The 11853-nt window shown below is 40.2% G+C and overlaps 1 pseudogene across 1 annotated transcript; it reads left to right on the plus strand.

Moving 5' to 3' along the window:
- The first annotated feature begins 7523 nt into the window (after positions 1 to 7523).
- LOC108531814 (protein shisa-5 pseudogene) lies at positions 7524 to 8027 on the plus strand (annotated as a pseudogene). Its single transcript, XR_001886287.1, has one exon. The product of XR_001886287.1 is annotated as a protein shisa-5 pseudogene (transcript).
- The last annotated feature ends 3826 nt before the right edge of the window (positions 8028 to 11853 follow it).

Consider the following 11853-nt stretch of genomic DNA (forward strand, 5'->3'; position numbering starts at 1 on the left):
CCCCCCGCCCCCCACCCTTCCCAGCCTCTGGTAACCATGTTTCTACTCTCTGTCTCCATGAGTTCAATTGTTTTGATTTTTAGATCCCACCTGTAAGTGAGAACATGTGATGTTTATCTTTCTGTGCCTGGCTTATTTTGCTTAACATAATGACCTTCGGTTCCATCCATGTTGTTGTTGCAAATGACAGGATCTCATTCTTTTAATGGCTGAATAGTAGTCCATTATGTATAAGTATCACATTTTCTTTATGCATTCATCTGTTGATGGACCCTTAGGTTGCTTCCAAATCTGAATCATGTGATAGTTCTGTTTTTAGTTTTTTGAGGAACCTCCAAACTGTTCTCTATTTTGGTTTCACTAATTTACATTCTCACCAACAATGTACAAGGATTCCCTTTTCTCTACATCATCACCAGCATTTGTCATTGCCTGTCTTTTAGATATAAGCAATTTTAACTGAGGTGAGATGATATCTCATTGTAGTTTTGATTTGTACTTCTCTGATGATCAGTGATGTTGAACACCTATGCCTGTTTGTATGTTTTTTGTTTGTTTTTTTTTTTTGAGACGGAGTCTCACTCTGTTACCCAGGCTGGAGTGCAATGGCATGATCTCAGCTCACTGCAACCTCCGCCTCCCAGGTTCAAGCAATTCTCCTGCCTCAGCCTCCAGAATAGCTGGGATTACAGGCGCACCACCATGCCTCGCTAACTTTTTTTTTTAGTAGAGACGGGGTTTCACCATTTTGGCCAGGCTGGTCTAGAACTCCTGACATCAGGTGATCCACCTGCCTCGGCCTCCCAAAGTGCTGGGATTACAGGCATGAGCCACCACACTTGGCCTGTGTGTCTTCTCTTGAGAAATGTCTATTCAACCTTTTTTTTTTTTTTGAGGTGGAGTTTCACTCTGTCACCCAGGCTGGAATGCAGTGGCGCAATCTTGGCTCACTGCATCCTCTGCCTCCCAGGTTTAAGCAATTCTCTGCCTCATCTTCCTGAGTAGCTGGGATTATAGGCGCCCACCACGATGCCCAGCTAATTTTTTTTGTATTTTTAGTAGAGACAGGGTTTCACCATCTTGGCCAGGCTGATCTTGAACTCCTGACCTCATGATCCACCCGCCATGGCCCCCCAAAGTGCTGGGATTACAGTCATGAGCCACTGAGCACCTGGCTATTCCACTATTTTGTCCATTTTTAATTGAATTATTAAATTTTTTTCCTATAGAGTTGTTTGAGCTCCTTATATATTCCAGTTATTAATCCCCTTGTCAGATGGACAGTTTGCAAATATTTTCTGCCACTCTTTGGGTTGTCTCTTAACTTTGTTGATTGTTTCCTTTGTTGTGTAGAAGTTTTTTTCACGTGATGTGATCCCATTTGTCCATTTTTGCTTTGGTTGCCTGTGCTTCTTGAGTATTACTCAAGAAATACTTTGCTCAGACCAATGTCCTGGAGTATTTCCCCAAGTTTTCTTTTAGTAGTTTCATAGTTTGGGGTCTTAGATTTAAGTCTTGAATTCATTTTCATTTGAGTTTTGTTTATGGTGAGAGATAAGGGTCTAGTTTTATTCTTTTGCAGATAGGGGTCCAATTTTCCCAGCACCATTTATTTAAGAGACTGTCCTTTCACCAGTGTATGTTCTTGGCACCTTTGTCAAAAATGAGTTCACTGTAGGTGTATGAATTTATTTCTGGGTTTTCTATTATGTTTCATTGGTCTATTGTGTCTGTTTTTATGCCAGTACTGTGTTGTTTTGATTACTATAGTTCTGTGGTATAATTTTAAGTCAGATAATGTGATTCCTCCAGTTTTGTTCTTTTTGCTTTATCCTAAGATTCACTATTCTGGGTCTCTGTGGTTCTATATAAATTTTAGGATTTTTTTTCCATTTCTGTGAAGAATGTCATTGGTATTTAGATAGGGATTGCATTGAATCTGTAGCTTGCTTTGGGTAGTATGGACATTTTAACATTGATTCTTCCACTCCATTAACATTTTTTGATGTCCTCTTCAATTTTTCTCATCAGCGATTTATAGTTTTACTTACAGAGATCTTTTCCTTAAGTTAATTGCTAGGTATTTAATTTTATCTGTGGCTACTGTAAATGAGATTACTTTTTAATTTCTTCTTCAGATTGTTCACTGTTAGCATATAAAAATGCTACTGATTTTTTGTATGTTGGTTTTGTATCCTGCAACTTTTCTGAATTTGTTTATCAGTTCTAATAGTTTCTTGTGGAGTCTTTAGATTTTTCCAAATATAAGATACTATCATCTACAAACAATGATAATTTGACTTCTTCTTTTCCAATTTGGATGCCCTTTAATTTGTTCTCTTGTCTGATTGCCCTGAACGGCTATTTTTAGAAATTACTCTGGGAGACCGTAAGTCACAATTGGCATTGCTTGGTTCCCAGGTATATAAAGTGAGGGAGAAGGGCATTCTCATCTCTTCTGCCCCAAATATTGCCCACTGAGAACTTGAAGAAGTTTATACTATTTTGGCATCTAAAGGATTTCCATCAGCTTTGGGAGCATCAGGAGATAATCCCTTTGGAATGAACATCAGAATACTCAAGATGATAGGCATTAGGGCCAGTGGCAGTGCAGAGACATCATTAAATAATACTACAGGCAGTGGGAAGTCAGGAGATTTCACTGAAGGGAGTCTAGCAGGAGAGTACTGCATGACAGATGGTAGAAGAGGGACTATTCATGATCTCACATGAGATATGCTCAGACTTCCAGACATACATAGCTGGGTGAGATTTTGGAGGTGGGAGATTGAAGATCCAATAATAATAATAATACCTTAAAAAAAAAAACCTCTTTAAGTACCCAGCTGTACACTAGATTTTTTTACTTTTCACAGTATCATTCTACTGCTACAAACATACTCTAGTATCTTATATTTAGAAACCTTCCCTTGACACTAAATTTACCCTCAACTTCACCTCATTTCTTTGCTCATTTTCAGAGCAAAATTCTCAAGCTCTTCTATACTCATTGTCCATTCTTCCCCATCTCCCATTTACTCTTCAACCCACTTCATTTTGACTTCTGCCCTTATTACTTCATATGTAACTGAGACTACTCTTGCCAATGTCATCAACAACTTTAGTATTACCAAATCCGATCTTTCCTCATTCTACTTGACCTCTTTGCAGTATTCAACACTTCTTGAACTTTTCTTTCTTATGTCTATGACATCATTGTCTCCTGATTTTTCTCCTCACCTCTCTGATTCTTTTTCTTCAGTCGTTTATTTATTTTTTCCTCATTCTTCTGACACTTGAGCTCTAATTATTTGTATGTTCCCCAGGTCAACTTACCCAGTCCCAAAACGGTAAAGCTAAATTTTATCTCTAGCTTTAACCTCTTCTCAGCGTTCAAGACACTCATGTATAACTATTTATTTGATGTTATCACTTGGAGATCTAATAAGCATCTCAAATTCAACAGGTCTAAAACTGAACTCCTACTATTTTCTGTCTTCCCTCCATCAAAAAAAAAAAAAAAAAAAAAAAAAACCCTTTTCTTTCTTGGTTCTCTTCACAGTAGGCCCTCAATAAAAATGAATAGCATGAATGAAAGAATGTTTACTACATGTCATTCTATCAATAACTCTATACAGTCATTGTAGGTGCTATTTTTAGCCCCATCCTTAAAATAAGGGAATTAGAGAGGTAAAGTACAACTTGCCTAAGGTCACAAAGCTTGTAAAGATTCAGGGCCAGGCTTTTAATCTGTGTGCTTTTCTCTAAAGCTCACATGCTTCTTCTCTATGCCACAGTGGCTTCCACTGAAACAAGGATGATTATTATAAGTTAAAATTATATTTATGACCATAAACTAGTACAAATTAGAAAACATAGTTTTCAATTTGTATCAATAATGATTATTATATCAATAATGATAATGATGATAACAATGATTATCAGCTTTCACATACCAGGCATCATGAGAGGCTTTTTTTCATTAATCAAGTTTATTATTTAGGACAGTTTTAGATTTACAGAAAAATTAAGCAGGTAGTAAGTACAGAGAGTTCCCTTATACACCCCACCTGATCCACACAGTTTCCCCTATTATTAACATCTTACATTATAGTATGATACATTATTATAATTAATAAACCAGAAGATACATTATTATTAACTAAAGTCCACAGTTTATTCATGTTTTCTTAAGCTTTACCTAATGTTCTTTTTCTGTTCCATAATCCCATCCAGGATCTCACATTACATTTAGTTCTGTTGTCTCTGTAGGCCCCTGTTGGCTGTGACATTTTCTCAGACTTTGTTTTTGATGACCTTGGGAGTTTTGAGGAGTACTGGTAAGGTTATATTGTAGGATGCCTCTCTATTAGAATTTGTCTAATGTTTTTCTCATGATTAGACTGTGGTTATAAATTTTTTAAAGGAAGACCACAAATGTAAAGTGCCATTTTTATCACATAGCAGGATTATATACCACCAACATGGTTTAGGACTGTTGATGTTGACCTTCATCATCCAACTAAAGTAGTGTTTGTCGGGCTTTTCCACTGTAAAATGTCTCTTTTTTTCTGCCTTTCCATATTGTACTCTTTGGTAGAAAAGTCACTATATGCAGCCCACACTTCAGGAGTGGAGAGGCTCCCCTTCTTTAGGGTGGAGTATCTGCATAATATATTTGGAATTCTTTGGTATGAGAGATTTATCTATTTGCTTCAATTTATCAATTTATTCAATCATTTATTTATATTAGTATGGACTCCTAGATATTTATTTTATACTTTGGGTATAATCCAGTGCTACTTTATTTCATTGCTCAAATTGTTTTACTTTTGGTCATTATGGGTTCTTTCAACGGGCTTCTGTGCCCCTTTGACATATCCCATCTGTGTGTGTGTGTGTGTGTGTGTGTGTGTGTGTGTGTGTGTGTGTGATGATCCAGGTTCATCTTACATATTTGCTGCCCCAGTCCCTAGAATCAGCTATTTCTCCAAGAAGCCCTGGATCCTTTTCATAGAGAATAGTATTAGAAACCAAGATCTGGGCACTAAGTCTGCTCATTGCTAATGGGATATCATTTCTTCTAGGCCTTCTCAGCTGACAGATCAAAGAAATATATGTGTGTATGCTAATCCATGTGTATACACATATCTGTAAATATTTCTAAATGTAACCATTTGTATCTATACATGAGTTCTTACTGATGTCTCCAACTCTAGTCCACTACCACATGGATTATTCTAGCCTGTTCCCTGGCTTGTCTGTAATCTCCCACTCATGAGATAAATTTTATGTATATGAACTTATTTAATCCTGTGAGGTAGCTATTATTATCTCATTTTATAGTTGAAGAAACTGAGGCTCAATGATGATAAATTTTTTCAAATACATAGCGATTAGGAGGTGTAACTAAACTGGGCATGGTGGCTCGTGCCTGTAATCCCAGAACTTTGGAAGGCTGAGACAAGGGGATCACTTGAGCCCATGAGTTTGAGATCAGCCTGGACAACACAGTGAGACCACCATCTAAAAAAAAATTTAAAAGAAAAGAAAAGATTTGTAACTACGACGTCTTCTGAGAGAAAAAGAACACACCTGTTGTGGAATTGAGAAGGTATATGGTTTGTGCAGTAGTACATACTGATGAGTCAGTAAAATACATTAAAGTTATGTTGCTATGACCCTGAATTGAACACTGATGATTTTGAAATTTTACCAACTGTTTAAACGTCATGCACATCTCTTGAGGAGCAAATTATTATACTAAAGATCTATTATTAATTATACATCACCCCATGAGTCAACTGCAAAACTGTTTAAAATTCTTTTTAATCTTTTTTTTTTTTTGAGACAGATCTCGCTCTGTTGCCCAGGCTGGAGTGCAGTTGCATGATCTCTACTCACTGCAATCTGTGCCTCCCAGGTTCAAGCAATTCTCCTGACTCAGCCTCCCGAGTAGCTGGGATTACAGGTGCCCACCACCATGCCCAGCTAATTTTTGTATTTTTAATAGAGATGAGGTTTCATCATGCTGGCCAGGCTTGTCTCGAACTCTTAACCTCAAGTGATCCACCCACCTCGGCCTCCCTCTTTTGTATCTTTTAAAAGAGTCATCACTGGTTCCTGAATTCATGAAGATTATCGTGTATTATATAATTTTAATCAATTAAAGGATAACAAATGGCGATGGACTTGACAGGTAATTTGTACCACTAGTCAAATTTTTCCTGACCCAAAAAATCCAAAACAACAACCATTCCCCCACCTTTGTTAAAAAAAAGTTATGGCCTACCTTGATTTTTTTTTTTTTTTGGGGGGGGACACAGTCTTACCATGTGACACAATCATAGCTCACTGTAACCTTGAACTCCTGGGCTCAAGCAATCCTCCTGCTTTGGTCTCCCAAAATGCTGGGATTATAGGCATAAGCCACAATGCCGGGCCTAAAGTCTTAATCTTTGCTCATTGAAAAGAGGGCTTTATGATTTAAAAGTTTGGAAAACACTGCATATATATCAATTACCTCTTGGAAATTCTAATGTGCCTATTATGTAACTGAGACAAAAATCAACAAAAAATTAACTTTCAAGTAAATATTTCCCAAATATATTTGTTCATAGAATGCCTTGTTTTAATGTAAGGGCGATTAATATCACACAGACCTATATTTGGAATTCAATGTTTTATTCATTTCATAAGAGAAGAAACTTGGGCCATGTTTTTCTGTTTCCAGAACCTAAAATGGCCTGGCACATACTAGATGCTCAATTAATAATTGTTTGTTAAATAAGTGGACAAGCAAATTTGTATTATCTACTATATGGTAGTCACAAGGAATATAATCGTGAAAAACTAAACATGGTCCCTGTCCTCATGTAACTTACAGTCTACTAGAGAAGATTATAAAAAAGCAAGTAAAAAGGCTAAATCTTAGATAAGAGTTATTAATACCAAACTCTTTAGATAAGAGTTATGGAAACAAACAATGTTGAGATGAAGAATAAAGGAGATGGAGGGAGCGTTACTTTCAAAAATAAGCAGCAAACTTTTTAATGTATTTACTCAAACAAATCTATAGTTAACCAAAATCTGAGTATTTCAAACATCAACCTTCATTCAGATCACATATTCACAAAGATTGTATTAATCAAGGTCCTTGCATAAAACGGATGGCATACTCAGAAGGACTTAAATTAAGAGAGTTTTATAGAAGAACTATTTATAGCTCATGCCTGTAATCCTAGGACTTCGGGAGACTGAGGCGGACAGATCATGAGATCAGGTGTTTGAGACCAGCCTGACCAACATGTTGAAACCCAGTCTTTACTAAAAACACAAAAAAATTAGCGGCAGGCGGTGGCGCACGCCTGTAATCCCAGTTACTCAAGAGGCTAAGGCAGGAGAATGGCTTGAAACCAGGAGGCAGAGGTTGCAGTGGGCCGAGATTGTGCCACTGCACTCCAGCCTAGGCGACAGAGCAAGGCTTCGTCTCAAAACAAACAAACAAACAAAACAGCCTTTTCTCCAAAAGGGGAGGAAGTTGAAACTGAGTGGCCCACGATGGGAAGAGGGGAAGCCCAGGGGTACAGGAGGCCTCTGGGTGAAGGCAGAGGCTAACATGGGGTTCAGAGCGACCTTGGCCGTTGGCCTGACCATCTTTGTGCTGTCTGTCATCACTGTCATCATCTGCTTCCCCTGCTCCTGCTGCTGCCTGTACAAGACTTGCCGCCGACCACGTCCGGTTGTCACCACCACCACATCCACCACTGTAGTGTATGCCCCTTATCCTCAGCCTCCAAGTGTGCCGCCCAGCTACCCTGGACCAAACTACCAGCGCTACCACACCATGCCGCCTCAGCCAGGGATGCCAGCAGCACACTACCCAACGCAGTAACCACCTTACCTGGCCCAGCCCATGGGCCCGCCGAGACCCCGAGACCCCGGCTGGAGGAGCAGCCGCACCCTACCCCGCCAGCCAGGCTCCTTACAACCCGGCCTACATGGATGCCCCGAAGGTGGTCCTCTGAGCGTCCCCCGGCCTCTCTGGCTGCCACTTGGTTATGTTGTGTGTGTGTGAGTGGTGTGCAGGCACGCACGGTTCCTTGTGGCCCACTGCGATGCTGTGTGTGTCCTGCCTGTTATATGTGGCTTCCTTCTGATGCCTGAGGAGGTGGGGAACGATCCCTTGCCAGAGTGGGCTGGGGACCAGACTTTTTTCTCTTCCTCACCTGAAATTATGCTTTCCTAAAATCTCAAGGCCAAACTCAAAGAATGGGTGGTGGGGGCCACCCTGTGAGGTGGCCCCTGAGAGGTAGGGGACTCTCCAAGGCACGATCTGGATTCTCTCCCAAGCTTACCCTAAGGGTGACCAAGTATGGCCTGTCCACACAAATGCGCAGGCTTTCTGTATGATGCAGATTGTGTTCTGTTTCGGCAGCGTAGCCAGCTGCTGCTCAAGGTGATGCAGGTGAAGCTGGGATCTGACCAAGTTGGGCTTTGATCCTTAAGGGCAGATGTCCCATTGTCCCTGGAGCCGTGTCATGCCTGTTGGGGTCAGGGCAGCCTCCTGATGCCAAGAACACCTCAGGCAGAGCCCTACTCACCTGATAGCTGCTCTGCCTGGGGACTGTTCCCTGTCCCAGCATCTTTCCCTGGGGACCACCCAGAGGGGCACATCCACACACAGCCTAGCTGCCCACAGGAGCCTGCTGCCCTGCTGGCCCTCCCTTCCTAGCAGGTGAAGGCAGGGCTGCTGTCCACTAGCACACTCAGCGTCTCTTCCCTGCAGTGTTTTCATTTTATTTTAAGCCAAAACATTTTGCCTGTTTCTGTTTTTAAAAACATGATCGTTGATATGAGACTGAAACCCCTGGTTGTTGGAGGGAAATTGGCTCAGAGGAGACGGACAACCTGGCAACTGTGAGTCCCTGCTTTCCCTGACACCAGGCCTCCATGGAATTATGCAACTCTGTACCCCAGTCCCAGGGTGTTCTGCAGCAGGGACACCTGGGGCCAAGGGCCATCTGACCAAAGATGGGGTGTGGGGCCCTGGATGGCAGCTCTGGCCCAGAACATGAATACCTCAGTGTTCCTCCTCCCTCTATTGTACTATTTCCCAGAGCTGTCTTTAGCTTTGGAATCTGTTTGTTTCTGAGCTAGGGTCTGTACCCTTATTTATAATAAAGCAATCATTTGGAAACAACAACAACAAAACAAAAACAAACAAACAAAAAAAACAAAACCAAAAAAAAAAAAAAAAAAACAAGGGAAGAAAAAACATCTTTTTTTTTTTTTTGAGCGGATCTCGGCTCTGTGCCTGGGCTGGAGTTACTGTGGCGGATTCTCAGCTCACTGCGCAAGCTCCGCCTCCCGGGTTCACGCCATTTTCCTGCCTTCAGCCTCCCAGTAGCTGGGAGTACAGGCGGCCCGCCACCTCGCCCGGGCTAGCTTTTTTTTGTATTTTTTTTTTTTTAAGTAGAGACGGGGTTTCACCGTGTTAAGCCAGGATGTCTCGCATCTCCTGACCCTCGTATCCACCCGTCTCGGCCTCCCAAAGTGGCTGGGATACAGGCTTGAGCCACCCGCGCTCCGGCAAAAACATCTTAAGGAACAAAGACAGCCAGAAGCCATTAGCAACACCTTAGACCTGAAGGACAAGGAGTCAATGGGAAACAAGGCATTAGGTGTCAGCTGAAAATAAATTCATATTAATATAAATATAATAAATAAATATAATAAACTATATTTAAGCATAGATCATATGGAGGCAGCACAAACCACTTCTATATAAATAGGCCTAAACTATAATTCCATGTAGGCAAAAATTAAGTTTTTGTACCTTACCACCTGTTACAGTCCTCACATATAGTGGCACTGTTGGATGTAATTAATACATGTGTATTGAATGTACACATTGCATCCGACAGACATAACTTTCTTGAACAGCAATAATCATGAGATTAAATATAAAGAACATTTCTTTTAAAGAGTTATAATTCTTCTAAAATTTTGCAGTTAAAGCAGTTACTACAGTTACATAGGGTAACTTTCATAAGACTGTTTCAAGTTTAGAACTATGCCCTAATTGGCGATTATATATTTCAAATGAAGAAAACTGTTCTTTTGGGGGTCTAATGAAGAAACCAGATAAATCAGCAATAGACTGAGCAGAGGTTTTAAAGGATACTTGAACAAAATGTAAAGCAGGCCTACTTTTATGTTTTAAGTGTGTGAGCACTGAATTAAATAGCCCCTTAGAAAAAAGTATTTTTGGCTGGGCATGGTGGCTCATGCCTGTAATCCCAGCACTTTGAGAGGATGAGGTGGGTGGATCATGAGGTCAGGAGATCGAGACCATCCTGGCTAACATGGTAAAACCCCATCTCTACTAAAAATACAAAAAAATTAGCTGGCGTGGTGGCATGCGCCTGTAGTCCCAGCTACTCGGGAGGCTGAGGCAGGAGAATCACTTGAGCCTGGGAGGTGGAGGTTGCAGTGAGCCAAGACCGAGCCACTGCACTCCAGCCTGGGTGACAGAGTGAGACTCCATCTAAAAAAAAAAAAAAAAAGAAAGAAAACAAAGAATGGAAAAGTATTTTTAGGCTGGGTGTGGTTGCTCACTCCTGTAATCCCAGCACTCTGGGGGCCCAACGCAGGTGGATTGCTTGAGGTCAGGAGTTCGAAAACAGCCTGGCCAACATGGTAAAACCCGTTCTCTACTAAAAATACAAAAATTAGTTGGGCATGGTGGTGGGCACCTGTAGTCCCAGCTACTCAGGAGGCTGAGGCAGGATAATTGCTTGAATCGGGAGATGGAGGTTGCGTGAGCTGAGATCGTACCACTGCACTCCAGCCGGGGTGACGGAGCAAGACTCCGTCTCAAAAAAAAAAAAAAAAAAGTATTTTTGCCATATAAAGGAATCTATCATATTGCATATAACATCAAATTGTTCCATTCTATGTCAAAAGGATTTATTAAGTTATTAATATGACTTTTAAAAGAATAAACTGGCTCTAGATAATTTAAAATATGCTAAAAGATTTGTTTAGGTTGCTTAAGTTAATTCACATTTGAAAACAAGCATGTTTTCTTATGTTTACATATAAGAATATTTTATAGCGCATCATAAACACTAAATGCTGTTTTTCTTTCCATTTTTCCTAGTCTACCACATATGTAAATATAAACAGACAACCTAAGCAATTAAACAGTCATCCTGCAGCATTTTAGCCAAAATCTATCTTTTTGCCAGTATCCATTCATCCAGGTGCTTTGGGGAGAAATCACTCAATGCACCAGAGATGGGCATGACTCAAGGTTGGCCAAAGCCATAGTGATTACATCAGAGACTGGTATGCCAGCTAATTAGAGCCGGTAAGGCACAATGATGAAAAAGGTAAAAAGTCATCAGATTCATAATACATATACATATAAGTATATATAAAACATAAATATATTTTGGTGATGCAGTTGACAGAATTTGCTGATAATTTAGATAACAGACAGGAAGAATCAAGATTGGTTGTCCTTAGCATTTGGGTGATTGTAGGCCATTTACTGAGAGGAAACACGGAAGAAACAGGTTTTATGGAATAAAAGTTAAAAGTTTAGTTTGGGACATCATAAATTTGAGATGCCTACTAGACACACAATAAGAGATGTCAAGTAAACAGTTGTACAAATGAGTTTAAGGGAAATTTATAATTCCTTAGGGTAGATTCCTAGTAGTAGAGTTGCTGGATCAAAGGTTATGTGCATTTTTAGTGTTGTGCTGGAGCCAACATAGTTGGCTTAGTATTGGCTAAGATAGTGTTGACTAAGATAGCCAGTGTAACGTTGAATAGAAGTAGAGT

Source organism: Rhinopithecus bieti, unplaced genomic scaffold (assembly GCF_001698545.2).
Source record: "Rhinopithecus bieti isolate Rb0 unplaced genomic scaffold, ASM169854v2 scaffold_10017, whole genome shotgun sequence".
Classification (NCBI taxonomy): Eukaryota; Metazoa; Chordata; class Mammalia; order Primates; family Cercopithecidae; genus Rhinopithecus; species Rhinopithecus bieti.